At 49.7% G+C, this 18,576-nt stretch overlaps 1 protein-coding gene across 1 annotated transcript in view; it reads left to right on the top strand.

Moving 5' to 3' along the window:
- The window catches only part of FAM110A (family with sequence similarity 110 member A), a 152,911-nt gene extending 134,496 nt beyond the window's left edge, over nucleotides 1-18,415 (top strand). The window contains exon 3 of the transcript XR_007462103.1: nucleotides 17,262-18,415. The gene's annotated coding sequence lies outside the window, so the exon portion shown is untranslated. The remainder of the gene's footprint in view (nucleotides 1-17,261) is intronic.
- The last annotated feature ends 161 nt before the right edge of the window (nucleotides 18,416-18,576 follow it).

Here is an 18,576-nt window from a genome sequence, read left to right on the forward strand (position 1 = left end):
TCTGTAGCCTGTCTGCCTGGGTTTGAATCCCAGCTGTTCCCCTTACTGCCCATGTGACCTCAGGCAGTGACTTAACCTCCTTGTGGTCAGTTGCCTCACTTGTAAAATGAGAGTAATAAGAATATTTAAGTTATTGGATTGTTATGAGGGTTCAACATATAAAGTGCCTAGAATAATGCACCAGAATAATTACTCTGGAAGTGGTCAAAAATATTTCTTTTTATTATTATCAAGGAAGAGTTAACTATTCTCACTCTCCTTCCCTTTCAATCTATGTTAATCACTGGTTTTTTTTTTAAGTTTATTTATTTATTTTGAGAGACAGACAGGGTGTGAACAGGGGAAGGGCAGAGAGAGAGGGAGGGAGAGAAACCCAAGCAGGTGCCGCACTAACACGGGGCTCGAGCTCATGAACCATGATTCTGACCTGAGCCAAAATCAAGAGTCGGACGCTTAACTGACTGAGCCACCTAGGTGCCCCTCACCATTTTCCATTAAGTGAATAGCCAGTGTTATTTATACTGTAACTATACAAATACTGTTTCCTGCTAACCCGAATTGCATATGATGGTTACATTTCCTTTCTTGAGAAACTTTTGGTTTTTCCTGGAGTTACTACCTGCTTTGCTTTTCGTTCCCCTAATTTCCTCATAACCCATCCTTAATTCTCTGACATCCTCAATGTCCCCATGGTTACTCATAAGGTAATATATTGGCTCCAACTTCCTTTAAGTGCTCTTTCACAACCCCTCCCCCCACTAAAAAAAGTGGGACCAATTCTTAAAACAGACTCTCAAGCACAAGTATAATCTGCAATATAAGCATGTGTGAGCACCCCCTATCTGCCCCTGCCAGTGGGTCTCTAAGAGGGCTGGAAGCTGAAGCTCTGATCCCCACTGCCAGGCCTCTTCCTTTACCCCCAGGAAACCCCCAGCACCATCTGCTCACTGTGCCAACCGATGGCTCATTTTGCGCCCTTCACTTTATTCATCCATTTGTTCAACTATAGTCTGCTGAGTCCTTCTCTGTGCCCTGCATTGTACTGTGCTGGGCAGCTCCAGGGACACAGAGCTTGGGTATTGTTGACCCACCCATTCCCAGAATGTATTTACATTGATGTGTGAGCCTGAATAGTGGCCTGAATAGAGGTGTGTGTGGGCTTGGGTGATGGCTGGGCATGTCTGTGTGTAACCTGTGAGGGGTGTGTCTGTGTGGGTGCTGACAGATTTTTCTGTAGGAGGCCGTTTATGTACATTTATGTGCACATGTGTATGTGTATATGTGTTGTCTGCACAGTGTATGTTCGCTGGGTATGTGTATCAGTTAGTCTTTGCTGCATAACAAACCACCCTAAACCTAGTGGCTCAAGACAGTTCATTAGTCCATGATTTTATGAACTGGTGATCTGGTCTGGGTTCAGCTGGGTAGTTCTGGTCTTACCTAAGCCCATTCATGTGGTTGCTGTCGGCTGGTCTTGGAGGGGCTCACCCATATGTCTGGCAGTTGGTAGGCTGTTTGAGGGGTGCCTCAGTCACCTCCATGAGGCTAGCTTGGGCCTATTCACATGGTAATCTTCAAGTTCCACGTTGAACAAGAGAAGTAAACTCCAATGCACAAGAGCTTTGTTTTAAAAATGTTTTTATTTGGGGCGCCTGGGTGGCTCAGTCGGTTAAGCGGCCGCTTCGGCTCAGGTCATGATTTCATGGTCCGTGAGTTCAAGCCCCGCGTCGGGCTCTGTGCTGACAGCTCAGAGCCTGGAGCCTGTTTCAGATTCTGTGTCTCCCTCTCTCTGACCCTCCCTCGTTCATGCTCTGTCTCTCTCTGAAAAATAAATAAACGTTAAAAAAATTTTTTTAATGTTTTTATTTATTTTTGAGAGAGAAAGTGTGTGTGGGGGAGGGGCAGAGAGAGAGGAAGACAGGATTCAAAGCAGGCTCCACACTGACAGCAGAAAGCCTGACATAGGGCTCGAACTCACAGACTGTGAGATCATGACCCGAGAAGTCTGACACTCAACCGATGAGCCACCCAGGTGCCTCGTGCAAGAGCTTTTTGAAGACTCTGCTTGTGTTGTGATCACTAAGGTGCCATTGGCCAACATGACATGGCCATGTCAGATGCAAAGGGTCGAGAAATAGACTCCATCTCTTAGTCACGTTGCAAAAGGCCATGAGGACAAGCTTATGGAGGAATGGTTGCAGCCGGTTTGCAATTTAGCACAGCCAATGTGTGCCAGGGAAAGTCCCGAAATCTGCAATCAGAGAAGCATGGATTTCCTCTGTGTGCTGCCACGTTCTTCCTCTCTGTCCTTGGTCAAGTTGCCTCACCTCTCTGAGTTTCTCAAACTGGATAAAATGGAATCAAATGATGGGGCGCCTGGGTGGTTCAGTTGGTTGAGCGTCCGACTTCGGCTCAGGTCACGATCTCACGGTTTGTGAGTTTGAGCCCCACATCGGGCTCTGTGCTGACAGTTGGGAGCCCGGAGCCTGCTTCGGATTCTGTGTCTCCCTCTCTCTCTGCCCCTCCCCCGTTTATGCTCTGCCTCTCTCTTTTTAAATAAAAAACCAAAACAAAACATTGTTTTAAAAAATGGAATCAAATGAGATAGTCTTTATAAAGTACCTATGCTATTCATCCGTTCATTAATGCAACACACACTTGTTAGCACGAGGCACACCCTGGGGACATTGTAGTGACCCAAATGAACCAGAGCAACTGCCCTAGGAAAGCTCAGTCTCGGTTGCGGACAGATATTAATTGGTCATCCCAATTATGTTATGGCCACTAAATTTGGTCCTAGAACAAAGGAGGGATTACTGAGCTGGCCAGGGAGGCCTGGAAGCCTGAGCTATTTGAGCTGAGATATGAAGGATAAGTAGGAGATAAATAGAAGAGGTGATAGGAGTGGAAAAGGATTTCAGATTGAAGGAACAGTTTGTGCAAAGGGCCTGTGGTGAGAGTAGATTCTAGGAACGGAGAGAAGGTGGGTGGGACTGGACTTGGAGCACAAGGGTCAGATCTTGCAGGGTTATGGGAGCATTTGAAGACGTGAGGGTCTTGCCAGGCAGACTGAAATGAAACCCAGAGGTCTAACTGTGCTCTACAAAGCCCTCATGGCCTGAATTCCTATTATTCCTCCCACTTCCCCTTTACCTACTCTGCTATAGCCACGCTGCCTTCTTGATGTTCCAGAAACACACCAGACGCTTTCCTACCTCAGGGCCTTTGCACTTGCTGCTTCCATTGCCAGTATCTATCCTACCCCAGATATCTACATGACTCATTCTCTTACTTCATTTAGGTCTCTGCTCACATGTCACCTCAGAGAGGTCTTCCTTGACCCACTCATGCCCCTCCCTAGCTAAACCATCAGCATCCAGCAGGCCTAGTTCCCTCTCCTGGTTTACTTTTCTCGCTAGAAAAATACATATCAGCCCCTGATTCACAGTTAAACAGAGGGCACATTTCTTGGCGTCTGTCTCTTACTAGCATGCAGTTCCAGGAGGCAGGGATTTGACTTTGCTCTGGGCTGTGTCCCTGTCCCCTGGGGAGCAGTAGGTATTCTATAAATATTTGTTGGATGAAAGAATGAGTGAGCGAATGGCATACAGGAAGGAACTGGCTCCTGGAAGTTAGGAGGTCCAAGTTCAAGCCCCAGTTGGGTGATCACCTTTCTGTTCCTTGGTTTCCCTAACTGTGCTGTGAGGCATTTGTGGTCTCTAGGTAGGTTCTGTGTTTGGAAAGGCTTCCAGGTTGTGGAGGCGACTGAGCCCTATGGGGGAGGAAGGGCGCTGGGGCCCTCTCCCTGGCCCTCCTGGGGATGAAAATAGCCTAGCCCAGCCTCTAGGTCAGCCCCTACCCTCACTGTGGCAGTCAGCTGGAGCCTGCGGGCTCTGTCTGGAGCCTGCCAGCCTAGCTCGGATTGCAGCTTCCCGACAGCTGGGCCAGGCAGTCCTGCCTTTTTTTTTTTTTTTAATGGGATTATCTATCTATCTATCTAAGTTTATTTCTTTATTTTGAGAGAGAGAGAGGGAGAAAGAGCAGGGGAGGGGCGGAGAGAGAGAGAATTCCAAGCAGGCTCCACGCGGTCAGCACAGAGCCTGACATGGGACTGGAACTCACGAACCATGAGATCAAGACCTGAGCCGAAATCAAGAGTCGGAACCTTAACTGACTGAGCCACCCGGGCACCCCCTAGCCCTGGGAGGCCCTTAAGGGCAAACCGGGCCTGTTGGATGTCCTCGACCTCCCTCCTCCCTCAGTGTCCGCTGGCCGTATAAATCCCTTAATCCTGTACGTGCCTGCAGCCTTTGTGGCTTGCAGAACTTTTTCTTGGACTGTGCCTAATTGCACCCTGTGCGGTACCTGCCTTACCGGTGGGGACACTGAGGCTCAGAGAGGACAGCTGCCCCATTGGAGGTTGCCAGCTAGCATGTAGTGTAGTCTGGAACCAGGTCTGCCCTGCCCGCGTGCATGTGTGTGTACATGTGTGTCGAGGGTGGCTGACTGCCATTGAACTTCACTACCAGACCCCTCCCTTCACTGCCGGCCCCCTGGGTCTCTGGTCTCTAATAGGGTGTGGTGGTTAGTAGCACCTAAAGCCAGGCTGCCGGGGTTCAAATACTACCTCTGCTACTTCCTAACTGGACTGTTGGGTCCTCTCCCATCCCTCCACCTCACTGTCTGCCATTAGGATAGATCCTTGATCCTGCACGTTATCAGGTCTAACGTTATGCCTTGACCAGGTTTTAAAAATGTGATTAGTTGTGGGGCACCTAGGGTGGCTCAGTCGGTTGAGTGTCCGGCTTTGGCTCGGGTCATGATCTCGCGGTCCATGAGTTCGAGCCCCGCGTCGGGCTCTGTGCTGACAGCTCGGAGCCTGGAGCCTGCTTCAGATTCTGTGTCTCCCTCTCTCTGCTCCTCCCCCGCTCACGCTCTGTCTCTTTCTCTCAAAAATAAAATAAACATTAAAAATTATTTTAAAATGCCCCCATACAAAGGGTACGTAATGTTATTTATTTCACCATTGTTTATGCTAGCACACTACTGAAAACAGCCATCAGTGAGAAGTGGGTAAACCAGCTTGGGCCCAGCCACACAATGGATCCCACGCAGTCATAGAAAAGATGCCTGGCGTGCACTTGATGTGGAATTGGCAAGGTGCCGGGTTTGGTGAACAGCAAGGTGTGGAATGGCCCACACAGTGTGCTGCTATTTTTGGAAATCAGAATATATGTCCCCGCACTCTTGTACTGGCCTAAAATCTCCCTGGAGAGTTACACAAGGAGCCCCCTGCACATTGGCTAGAGCCAGGGGTGAGAGACTCACATCTTACTTTTTGTACCTTTTTTCTTTTTTTTTAATGTTTATTTATTTTTGAGAGAGAGAGAGAGAGACAGAGCACGAGCGGGGTAGGAGCAGAGAGAAAGGGAGACACAGAATCCGAAACAGGCTCCAGGCTCCGAGCTGTCAGCACAGAGCCCGACGCGGGGCTCGAACTCACAAACCATGAGATCACGACCCGAGCGGAAGCTGGATGCTCAACCGACCGAGCCAACCAGGCACCCCTGTACCTTTTGAATTTTGAACCATGTGAATGTATTACCTATGGAAAAAAAAAAAAAAAAGAAAGAAAGAAAAGAAAAAGAAAGAAACGAAATTGAAAAGACAGCGAAATAAAGCAGAAACAAGAAACCTGAAACAGACAGACATCAGACCTGCAGGTCCAGTCGCTACCCACCCCCCTAGAGCAACCACAGGCCACATTCCGGGCTTTGCCCAGCTCAGTTTTGTGGCTCCACCCTCTACGGTAATATTTTGGTTTCCACACGCACAGCACCCACGGGAAACCCCAGCCAATGGGTATCAGGTTCCGGTCTGGGCCGCCTGCCAGGGTTGGTGGTGGGTATGACACAGCCCCGGGACGGCGTTGTCCACATGCCTGAGTGATGATGCAGCCCCGGATGGGATGATGATACTAACCACCATCTCATAGGCCTTGCTGGTCTGGTGTTTGTCTGGCAACCTCCAGGTGGGTGTGTGGGCACTTCCAACAGCCATCCTCATCTACTGGCTCTAGGCCTTCAGGGACTAAACTCATCCATCCATCCATCCGTCCATCTGTCCATCCGTCCACCCGTCCACCCGTCCACCCATCCATCCGTCCATCCACCCACCCATCCACCCATCCACCCGTCTACCTGTCCATCTGTCCATCCACCCACCCATCCACCCATCTACCCGTCCACCCGTCCATCCGTCCATCCACCCACCCATCCGTCCATCCATCCGTCCGTCCATCCACCCACCCATCCATCCACCCATCCATCCACCCATCCATCCATCCATCCATCCGTCCATCCACCCACCCAGCCACCCGTCCACCCGTCCACCCGTCCACCCGTCCATCCGTCCATCCACCCACCCATCCACCCATCCACCCGCCTACCCGTCCATCTGTCCATCCATCCATCCATCCATCCATCCAGTATTTACTAAGCACTTATGATATGCCAAATAATCTTCAAGGTACTGAAGACAGAGCAGAGAAAGAAACCCCAAGTTCCCACTCTTGTGGACTTCACAGTCTAAGGGAGAGATAGCCAACACATGCCAGGGTGGAAATGTTCTCGGAAAAATGAAGCCGGGAAGGAAAGTGGCGGGGGAGGGGGGGAACTCTAGGTTTTTGCCCTTTTGTACTGAGGTATAACTGACATACAACAGCGTTGACCCATTTTAGTTATATGGTTTGGTGAATTTCGACAGTTGGATATGTCTGTATGTCCACCATTACAGAGAAGTTCTAGAAGACTTCTGTCATCCCCGAAAGTTCCCTCCTGCCCCTCTGCAGTCAGTCCTGACTCGCACCCCACTCCCCATCTAGGAAGCTGCTGGTCAGTTTTCCTTGACTAGGAAGGATTCGGTTTGTCTTTTCCGCAGTTCATACACATCGAATCTGGCTTCTTTCGCTCAACGTAACCATACATTTGCGATTCAGCCGTGTTATTGCGTGTCGTCTACTTTTTATTGCTGAGTAGTCCGTGGTATACATGTCCCATATTTCATTTATTCATCCAGCCAATCGACGGACATCTGCATTGTTTCTGCTTTTTGGCCATTACAAGCAAAGCTGCTGAACAGCCCTGTACAGCTCTATGTGTGCACTTATCTTGTCATTTCTCTTGGGTAAATGCCCAGGAGCAGGGTTGCTGGGCCTAGTGGTAAGTGTATATTTGATTTTATTAAAAGCAGGGATCGTGCTTTGAAATAGTGTGGTCAGGGAAACATTTCAGCAGAGACTGGAGGGAGGCAAGGGGAGCCTCACGGATGTCTGTGGTGAGACAGTTGGAGACAGAGGAACCGGGCAGGGGGTGTACCCGTGTGTTGGAGGAACAGCATGGAGGCCAAGGTGGTGGGAGTGGAGTGAGTGAGGGGGAGAGGGCTAGGAGCTGGGGTCAGCGTATAACAGGGCTGGATGGTGTAGGGCCTGTAGGTCTTGGTGAGGACTCTGGCTTTTACTCTGAGAACCCCTGAGACGTTTCTGAGCAGAGGTGGGACAGGATCAGGCTTGTATTTTGACATCCTCCTCTGTCCCGGGCTGCCAAGAGGAGAATGGGCTCCAGGGCAGCCGGGGAGGAAGCAGGGAGGCCAGTGAGGAGGCTACTGCGACAGTCCAGGTCTGGGGCTAGAGGTGGCAGAAGGTGAGGAGTGTCAGGTCCTGGATCTGCTCCGAAGGTGGAGACAACGGGGCAAGTATTGGATGTGGGAGGCCAGTGAAAAAGGACATGAAGGGTGATAGAATCCGCGGCAGCCTCTAAGAGCTGAGAGTGACCCCCCTCACCCCGCCCCCCCCCCGCCCCCCCCCCGCCCCGCCCCCGCCCCGCCCCCAGCCAACAGCCAGCAAGAAAACGTGCACCTCAGACCGGCGACCACAAGGACCTGCATGACGAGGGCCACCTGAATGACTCTGAGCTTTCACAAAGGCACATAGCCCAGCTCACAGCTGGATTTCAGCCTGGAGAGACCCTGAGCAGAGAGAGACCCTGCCGTGCCCGGACTTCCGATCTACAGAAACCATAAGCTTGTGGTTTTCGGTCACTAAGTTTGTGATAATGTTTACTCAGCAGTAGATGACTAATGCAAGCATCCTAGGAACCTACAGTGTCAGAGCTTAGAGGGTCCTTTGCAGCCATTGAGTCCAACCTCCCCATGTACGGATGGGGAAGCTGAGGCCAAGAGAGCAGATAGGACTTGAACGCTGGCTCTTGCAGGGAGAAACCGTCAGGCAGAAACTGCCCCGGCCTTAGAGGCCCCGTCAGGCCCAGTCTCTTCTCCCGGGAGGCTGCAGTATTAGCCCCTCTGCCAACACCACCCCCGCCAGGGCACCGGCCCCCCAGCGAGCCGGCTTCTGGCCACCCACTGAATACCCTCAGCCCTGAGCAGCAAGCTGAGGCAGGCTCCCTGCTGGGCCAAGCCAGGGGGTCAGGAGGTAGAGCCCTTGCCCCAAGGGCGCAGGAGCCGGGCCCAAATCCGGGACCCTAGAGGAGAAGGACAAAGCACAGGCTTAGGTCAGAGGGGCTGCGGTAAGGATCCCAGCCCTGCTGCTCACCAGCTGTAGGGCTCTGGCTGAGCTGCAGGTCCAATCTGGGAAGTGGGAGCAGGAATGCTCTCCTCCAGATGGTCGGTGAGCTAAGGTACCTGAACCTTGGTGGGAGCACCGTAAACGCACCAGTCCGTGTGCCCCAGCTCCGCCTTCTTATGGGCCTTGGTTTTCCCCATCTGCTAAATGATCTTGTGCCCCAGATGTGTTCCGGGGACGTTTGTAACTCTAACCGTTGTCCATTTTAGGGTTCAAATTCATGCTCTGCTTCTCCTGAGCTGTGTGACCTTGAATAAGTCACTTAAGTCCTCTGGGCCCCAGTTTTCTCACCTGCGAAATGGAGCTATTAGTAATTCTTGCCATCGCTCCAAAGACGGTCAGCTGGTTTTATCGTCATCACCATTAACATCGTTAACATGCCTGCCGGAAGGGGCAATGGGGCAGAGCCTCCCCGGTGAGGGAAGTTTAGTTTCCTTGCAGACGCACATGTGTGCGTGGGGCCAGGCCTGCCTGCATTCCTGGTGACACAAAACTAGTTCTTTGCAACTCTCTGGCCCCGTTCCCATCTAAAACCAGGCCCCAGGTATCACCGTGCTTGTAAATGCTGAACCCACAGACAGGTTTTGGGACACAAGACAATGCATTTGTTTCTGTTTCCAGTTCTGGGAACCACCTCCTGTTTTTCTCGAGTTTTGTGCAGGTGCCTGGAGGTGGGCCTGTGTCTCATAGGCACACACGGGGGTGGACATCACTACATGTCCCCATGGGCCATGTCTGGATTATGCCTGCTGTCCTCTGCGTGTCACCAACTCGCTGGCAGTAACAGCCACCTGACTGCGGGCTGGCCAGGCCAGAGTCTCTCTTGGGAATTTGAAACTTGAATGGAGGGCATACAGACAGAGGGTGGTTGGAGATGGGTCGTCGCTGGCCAGTACCCCAGAGAGGACAGCCACAGGCTCCGCCTCTGCGCCCCCTACCAGATCCCTGAGGAATTCTGGGGGTTTGTTCTTCCCCCATCCTGGGGATCCCTTCCCATAAATCCACTGCCAGGCTTCTTGGTTAGTCGCTTTCTGGTGTTTATCACCCAGTTCCTCTGGGCCAAGGTTGTGACGGGGGGCCGGGGGGGACAGAGCATTGTCGGGTGTTGAGGGCAGACTGTGGGATGGAGCAGTGACCCCTCTGGTCTGTGCAGGCAGCTTTGGGGTGCTTCTTTGCAGCAAGAGCACTGGAATCAGAGTCTCTTCACTTAGGTAAATCACTTAGCTTCCCTGTGTGGTTCATGGAAGCAGGGGGGACCTCAATGAGCAGATGGGGAAACTGAGGACCCGAGAGAGGAAGGGCTTTACTTAAAGCCACACAGCAGGTTTAGGACAGACCCTGGAGAGCTCCTGAGTCCCCCAAATCCCGGCCCTGAGGAGGAGCAGTTTCTAGAGTAGGAAGCTTGTCGGTAATTAGTGGCAGAACCTGTCTCCCCTGGACGAACCTCAGGCCCGCCAGCAAGTCACAGGTCACAAACTCCTTTCACAACAATTAGCTGTTCTGGGCTGCCATATCGGGCTCTGCAACAGCCTCAGTGTCCCGTTCGGGGGCTGAGCACACGGATTCCGGAGAGTGACAGGTGCTTGTCCGAGGTCGCATTATAAGTTCATGGCAGAACGAGTCTGAGCCAGATTTGAAATGCCTGTGCCTTTTGCTCTAAGTCAGTGTTTTCCAAGCTGATATATGGGGACATATGGGGATGGTGGTTCATGAGCTCTCCATAAGGATTTTTAAAGTGTTCGATTTCATTTTGGTGATAACCCTAAAAAAAAGTTACTCAAGCATATCATGAATCATCTGCATGACCACAGGCGAGCCCTACCTGAGATTGTATTTGGGCTTGGGATCACACGGGCACCAAGGAGTAACATTGACTGAGAACTATCTGGGGGCCAGGCACTGTGCTTTGCGCTTTTCACGTAGTATACATTTAACCCTCACAACCATCCAAAAGATTATCATCCCCATTTCACAGGTCAGGAAGTTGAGGCACAGAGGCGTTACGTAACTTGCAACAAGGTCAACAGCGAGCAAGGGGTGCAGCCAAGATTTGAACCCAGGCTGACTCCAGAGCCCGTGCTTGACCCCTGGGCTCTACCACCGTCACCAGCCCTGAGTGATGAGAAGTGAAGGGGCAGAGGTGGCTTCGATATGGAAAGACGAATCCCTGCTGAACGAAGGCCAGGTGGTGCAGAGGTAGAGGGTGGGGAGGAAGTTTCGCTGGAGGTGAAAGAGAGCCAAGCGGTAGGAGAGGAATGTCGTTATTAGCACACGGAGCTGGGCAGAAGCGCGAGACAAACCCACAGAAATGGCAGCACGCTTCAGTGTCCCACATTCACACTGCTGGTGGCAGTTGAGGTTCGAGTTTCGGCCTCTGAGGCCAAATCCGTCTTCCTCCTTGCCCGGTCCTCGGACCCTGGGCAAGTCACACAACCTCTCTGAGGTTCAGTTTCTCTGATCTCTAAAATGGAATTCTAGTAGCACCTGAAAGGCTGCCAGTTGCCTGTGGAATTCCCTTCTCTCTTCTTTCTCTGTTGACCAAACCCTGATTTTCTTCTGTTGGCAATGTACCCAGCTAGAAGACTACATTCTCAGGCTCTCTTGCGGCTACTGGTGGCCGATGCGTAGAGGTTGATAGGTGAGATTCCTGGGAAATATCTGTGGAAGACATTGATGCAGCTGGGATGAAAGCCAATTTGCCCTTTCTTCTCCTTCTTCCTACATGGGACTCAGGCATCACGGCTGGAGCCCCCGCAGCCATTTTGGATCAAGAATTGACCTTGAGGAGGAAGCCACACGGTGAGAATGAAGCAACACGAAACTAGAGGGAACACGAGATGTTGATAATACCATAAAAATTGCACCAGGCCTGGCATGGATTGATCTTTAGACTTCTTCCCCCCCCAATAAAATTTTAATTTTATTACAGTAGTTTTTGATTTACAGAATCATTGCAAAGATAGTACAGAGTGTCTATGTATCTCATACCCAGTTTCTCCTATTATTGATATATTGGCATACTACACTTGTCACGATACTATTATGTTATTATTAACTAAAAAAAAATCCATACTTCATTCAGATTTCCCCTGTTTTTCCTAAATGTCCCATTTCCATTTTAGGATCCCATCCAAGATACCATATTACATGTAGTAGCGGTTGTGTTTTCTTAGGCTTCTCTTGGCTGTGACCGTTTCTCGGACTTTTTTTTTTTGACCTTGACTGTTTTGAGGAGTACTGGCCAGGTATGTTGTACTGGATTATCTGAAGATTTTCGGATTATCTGAAGATTTTCTTATGATTAGACTGGGGTGTTGTGTTTGGGGAGGAAGACCACAGAGATATAGTGGCTGGTCTCACATTCTCACAAGGGCATATACTGCCAACACGACTTATCAGTATGGATATGAACTTTGATCGCTGTCAGAGTCCCTACTGTAAAGTGACTCTTTATTTCTTTCCATGCTGCACTCTTTGGAATAAGGCCACTATGTGCAGCCCACATTTAAGGCGTGGGGAGTTGTTTTCCCTTCCCTAAGGGTGGAGTATGTCACATAAATTACTTGGAATTCTTCTACGCGAGAGACTTATTTCTTCTATCTATCTACCTACCTATCAATCATCTATCAACTTATTTACTCAATCATTTGATACGTTTGATTTGATAAATATCATACTTGAATATATCCATATTCCAATATGGACCCAGGGATATTTATTTTATTCTTTGGGTTATAATCCAATACAACTTTACGTTCTCGTTCAAATTGTTCCAACGTTGGCCATTGGGTTTTTTTCAGTTGAGTCCCCAGACTTTCTGACTTGGGAAAAAAAGCCAAACTGAGGTGGGTATTTTGCAGCAATGATCTCACAAGGTTCCCATTCCTGCACATTCACCCCTTTGCAGTGTGATTCTGCAGCTTTTCCCTCACAGGGACCTGAGTGCCCTTCTCCATCCCTGGAATCTGGGCTGAGCCCTGTGACTCGCTTTGGTCAATGGGAAGAGACCAAAGCTTGACAAGGCCTTGTGCATGGGGCTTGCTGTGCCAGGGACTCTGAGACTGCTGTGAGAGCAGCCCGGCCAGCCTGCGGAGAGGGTGCCCAGCCCAGGTATCTCCACTCCCCTTGCCTACGGCCAGCCAGCGGCCGTGGCAGTGAGGCCTCCCGCCATAGCTGATTTCAGACGAAAGACAAACTCAGACACAAGCCGTTCTCTCGGAGCCCAGTCCGGACTGCCAACCCATGGAGTCATGAGCAGATCCCCGGTTAGTCTAAGCCAGCACATCGTGGAGGATTTGCATGAGTCACTTTCTTTTGTAAGTTACATGAAGTCAAACCTAATCCTAAACAAACTTGGAATTTATTTCACGGGAGGTGGTGAACATGGAATGAGGGAGGCAGGGTCAGTACATATAACTGCCTGGGTGGATTAATGATGATGATAATAATAATTATTATTATTAAAGCTTATTTTTGAGAGAGAAAGCACAAGTGGGGGAGGCGCAGAGAAAGAGGGAAAGAGAGAGAATCCCAAGGAGGCTCCACACTCATCAGCAGAGCCTGATGCGGGGCTCGAACCCATGAACCATGAGCTCATGACCTGAGCCGAAGTCGGACGCTTAACTGACTGAGCCACCCAGGTGTCCCAATAATGACAATTGTTATTATTAGTTTTGTAGCATGTTAGTATTTAATTTGTAGTGTTGTTTCCATTTTTAGTTGTTCGAGAACTATAAGCTTAAGGAGCTGAGAGCCCTTATGAGTGTATACAAACGAGTCATTTTCTGTCCATGCCCTCCAGCCTAAGACCACCAGGGGCACGCCTGGAGTCAGACAAGTTGAGCTGATTACTCATTGCAGCGAGAGAGAACGCACGGCCGGCTGGGGAACTCTGAGGCATCTCGGTGAGAGGGTGTTTGTTGGAAGAGGCTTATTATAGGATCTAGGCTTGTGCTAGGTGATCTTGAGGAGAGTGTAAGGAAGTAGGTTTTCTCTAGGGTGCATGCTTCAGGGAACGGGAGTATTCCCACAGTTGGGCTCTTGACAAACCTTCCCTGTGCAGAAGGCAGATCGGGGCGAGGCTATCGCTGTGAGGTCTCCAGAGGCTGCAGTCACTGTGTCTGCCAGGGTAGGGGGACGTGCGGTCATTTTGGTGGCTTAGGAATGTTCGAGTTTTGTCTTTGTTCAGACATAATTACAGAGCGGCCTTGCTTTTTGTCTTGATTCTTCCTGTTTTGTCTTTTTTTTTTTTTTTGTCTGTTTCTTTTTGTTTGTTTGTTTGTTCTTGTTTCTGGTTCTTGTTTCTGTTCCACAAGACATCAGCTGTTATCTATGAGTATCAGGTTCATCTGATCACATCCAAGCCAGCTCCCGGATGTCAGGGCTGCTCCCTCTCTTTCGGGGGAAATCAACGCGGGTAGGATTCCTTCTCCCTAAAGATCTCCAGAGATGACTCAAGTTGGAACAACGAGCTCATTCCCGCTCAAATCGGGCAGGCATCTGTAGGTACTTTTCTTCTCCCAGAAGCCTTTCCTTTCCCATATTCTGTTAACAGTATCTTAATCTCAGATAGTTATGGTATTAATTATACATAAATGGATTATATTACTAATGAGATGTAGTAATAATAATAGTTATTCATCACTTGCTATGTATCAGATGCTGTTCTAAGCATCTTATATGTCTTAACTCAAGGATTCTTTTTTTTTAAAATGTTTAAATGTTTTATTTATTTTTGAGAGAGAGACAGAGACAGAGTGCGAGTGGGGGAGGAGCAGAGAGAGAGAGGGAGACACAGAATCCAAAGCAGGCTCCAGGTTCTGAGCTGTCAGCACAGAGCCCGACGCGGGGCTGGAACTCACAAACTGCAAGGTCATGACCTGAGCTGAAGTCCAACGCTCAACCTACTGAGCCACCCAGGTGCCCCTTAATTCAAGGATTCTTAACCTGGGGTCATACTGGGGTCCACGAATGAGATTCATCTTTATCCACCTGTAATTAAATTCAGCACCTCCTTCAACTTTGAACGTGGGACACCAGCCACGGGAGTGTCGGCAGTGCCTGAAACTCGGCCACCATTAGAAATCATAGCTACTTTCTTACCCTACCACAGTAGTCATGGATATCTCAAAATATCATTAGCACTCATCATTACCTCGCAGTTACAGTATTTAGGAGATCTTGAGACGGCTAGAGCGCGTATAGTACTGTATCACAACGGTGTTCTTTCAAACTATTTCGAGGACCACGATTTTCATTAATATAATTTGTTCCCTTCATAATTCAATGTATTTGATTTCAAGCAGTTGAAAACAGCATTCTGAGAAGGGCTCCATGATCTCACTAGATGCTAAATGGATCCATGGCACGGCTCGCGTGAAGAGCCCTGTGCCTCGAGTTACTCCTCCTGTGACCTCGCAGGCAGGTCGGATCACCAGCTTGTTAACAGAGGGGACAGGAGGCACAGAGAAGGTGTGTAGACTGCCCGGGGTCCCACGGATGTCGAGTGGTTGTGCATTATTAAATCTGCCTGCTGTTCTCACAGCCTCTGGGCTGCTGTGGGCTGGTTGTCTGTATTATGCATATGTATGTGACTATCCCGAGGCAGGCGTCAGACGCATGGGTATATGGATCTCTGTTTCTCTGTGGGTGTGTATGTAATGCTTATTATGCGTAGAAAAGGAACCACAAATATTTGTCCGCTCTGGGCCTTCTGTGTGAATTCTGGGATCACTTTGATTAACTGCATCCTCCTCCCCTTTGGGCCCTGGGGGCTGAAGGGCTAGGCTGGGGGAGGGCTGAGGGGCCAGGCAGCAGGCAGCAGGTGAAGGTGGGTAGGAGGGCAAGCACAGCCCCAGAGCTCAGGCCCGAAGCAGGTCCCACAGTGAGCCCTTCCCCTGGGGCCTTGGGACTGGGAATACCAGAGACCCCAGTCCCGGGGCCGGGCTGCCGGGCTGGGGATGCTGTGGGCAAAGGAAAGCCACGCTCACGTGTGGGGCCCCGGGCTCTCAACACCCCACTGCAACACCACTTCCCTCCTGACCCCAGACCTGCCAGTTTTCCAGGCAACGAGGAGTTCAGCGACACCAGCTGGGTGTCCCACAGCTGCCCTCCATTCTGACACTCAGGATGGACTCCCTTCACTTCAGAGGCCAGTTTCAAGTTCGGGTTGTTCTCTGTGCTTCTGACGACCAGCGGTAAAGTAGAGATTCCTGAGACTCCCTCCCCGGGTTTGACTAATTTGCCGGAGCAGCTCGCAGAGCTCAGGGAAACAGTTCACTTACTAGATTACCTATTTATCATAAAGGGATACAACTCAGGAACGTGAAGAGATGCGTGGGGTAGGGTGTGTGGGAAGGGCGCCCAGCTTCCACGTTCCCCGGGATGTTCTACTCACCGCCCAGAGCTCTCCGAACCCTGTCCTTTGGGGGTTCTATGGTGGCTGCATTACATAAGCACGACTGATGAAATCATTGGCCACCGGCCCAGGATTCAATCTCCAGCTCATCCCCGTTGCCCTGGGCTGGCAGAGGGGTGGGGCTGAAAGCCAGATCAGGTTCGTTTCCCTGGCAACCAGCCCTCAGCCTCAGGGGCTTTCCAAAAGTCACCTCGTTAACACACACTCTTGTGAGTAAAAAGAAATTCCTTTCACCTTCGTGGCTGGGAAGCATTTTCAGGAACCAATGACAAAAGACCAAATATTGCAAAAGATATGCTGTCCGCTCTCCCCGGAAGTTCCAACCATTTAGGAGCTGTGTGCCAGAAATGGGGATGAAGACCAAATTTATATGATTCTTTCTTTCTTTCTTTTTTTTAAAGCTTCTATATTCTGAGAGAGAGAGAGAGAGTGAGCAAGAGCGGGGATGGGGCAGAGAGAGAGGGAGACAGAAGCCCAGAGCCCGATGCGGGCTCGAACTCACAAACCTCGAGATCATGACCTGAGCTGAAGTCAAGGGTCGGATGCTTAACTGACTGAGCCACCCAGGCACCCCCAAACTGATATGTTTCTCATTATAAGTCACAATATCACAGGAACCTAGGAAGGCCTGCCACCTGGGGTCTGTAGCCTGAAGGGAGTGAGGCCCCAGAAGGGCCACTGGGATGTGGGCCATCCCAGTCAGAGAGCCGAAGGTTCTTCCTACCCCATGGCCCCTGGGACAGGGGTCCCGCAGAAGAGTCCCCTTGACAGCAACTCTGGATAGTTGTTTTCCTCCCCGAGGTTAAGTGACATCAGTAAAAACAATACACACGTATCACATGGATTATTTGTGGTCATTATTGGTTGATCCGCATGTCTGTGCCCCAGAGGATCCGTTGTTACAGCTTCGTAAGGTGCTTTATAGGGAGCTGGGGCTGAGTAGAAAAAATCACAGCAAGTCACTTCATCTCATTTTCTCATTTAACAAACAGGGACAATTGGGTGCTGATACTGTCAGAACTAAATATTGTCTTTTCTCAAAAAAAAAAAATATTGTCTTTTCTCAATTCTAAGCGGTAGCCTCTATGTCCGGTGGACCCTGTGTTTGAGGAGATTTGGGCATGAAGAGAAAGCAATACCTTGTTTCTTATCTAATGTCTAATTTAGTAAATCTCTTGTTTTTTTTTGTTTTTTTTTTTTAAACAGCTTTATCGGAGTAAAATTGACATGGGATAAACTGTACGTATTTAAAGGGAGCCATCTGATAAGTTTTAACATATGTGTGCACCCGCGAAGCCACCACCACGGTCAAGGTAATGAGCATATACATCACCTGTAAATACATCACCCATAAATGTTTCCACACGTGTAATTTAGAGGATGGTGTTGTCTCAGAGCAGGGGCTCTGGAAGCTCTTGTTTGTGACTTTTTTGCAATGTGTTGAGAGAGAGGGAGAGAGGGAGAGAGAGATGGAGAGAGAGAGAGAGAGAGAGAGAGAGAGAACGTGAGTGGGGGAGGGGCAGAGAGCGAGGGAGACAGAGGATCCCAAGCCGGCTCTGAGGCTGACAGCAGAGAGCCCGATTCGGGGCTCAAACTCACCAACCTGCGAGATCATGACCCAAGCCAACGTCAGACGCTTAACCAACTGAGCCACCCAGGCGCCCCTGTTTTTAAATTGAAAGTAAAAATTTTTGATTGTTTTAATGCTCTGCCGTCACATTTTGAAATTCTTAGTTTTATCTTTGAACTTGTGTGTTGGACGTGAAGTCCAATGGGACAGTGTCTGCATGTGAGCAGAAGAGACACACGGAATAAGAGTGTCCACCGTTCACATATAGTGTTCACAGTGCCCTGTGAGCATAGAATTCCGGTGAACTCACATTACGTGGACATTCAGTGGGACTCAAAGTGGGTACAAGGTAAGCATGTGATGGCCGTGACTGAGCAAATAGGGGTGCAGCCCGAAAGACCATGCTTTCTGTTCCAATCAGAAGTGCCTTTGTAACAAAAAAAAAGGGCACTGGTGTTCCAGGAAAACTCAGATGACCCAGAACCGGATCATATCCTTTCTTATCCATGTTACTGCCCTGTATTAGCCAACCCCTTGCACTAAGAACGGTGACCTAGAAGGAAAGAAGACAGGGAACGCGATACTTCCCTTTCCTTTCAGTGTTTCCTTACTCATGATGAGCAGCAGGTAGACAGTGTTAGTAGAAGGTGTGCACGTAAGACGTGACATACAAGTGATTCATTGGTTTCGTGCAGCTCTTCCACTGTCCCAGGGAGAATGAAATACACACACACATATGCTCTGAAATACCAATGCTGTCATTTCAGTGATTCCACACAGGGGTTCGATGCTGTCACATTTGCATTCAAAACCGTCATCGTACAACATAAAGGTGAAGGGTAAATTTCATGCTAATAACTTAAATTAAAAAAATGTTTTAGAACAACATTAAGTAGTGAATAAACACACCATGGCATGTTGAGAGAGAGACCGTAGGAGAAAGGAAGAAGT

Source organism: Panthera uncia (assembly GCF_023721935.1).
Source record: "Panthera uncia isolate 11264 chromosome A3 unlocalized genomic scaffold, Puncia_PCG_1.0 HiC_scaffold_11, whole genome shotgun sequence".
NCBI lineage: Eukaryota > Metazoa > Chordata > Mammalia > Carnivora > Felidae > Panthera > Panthera uncia.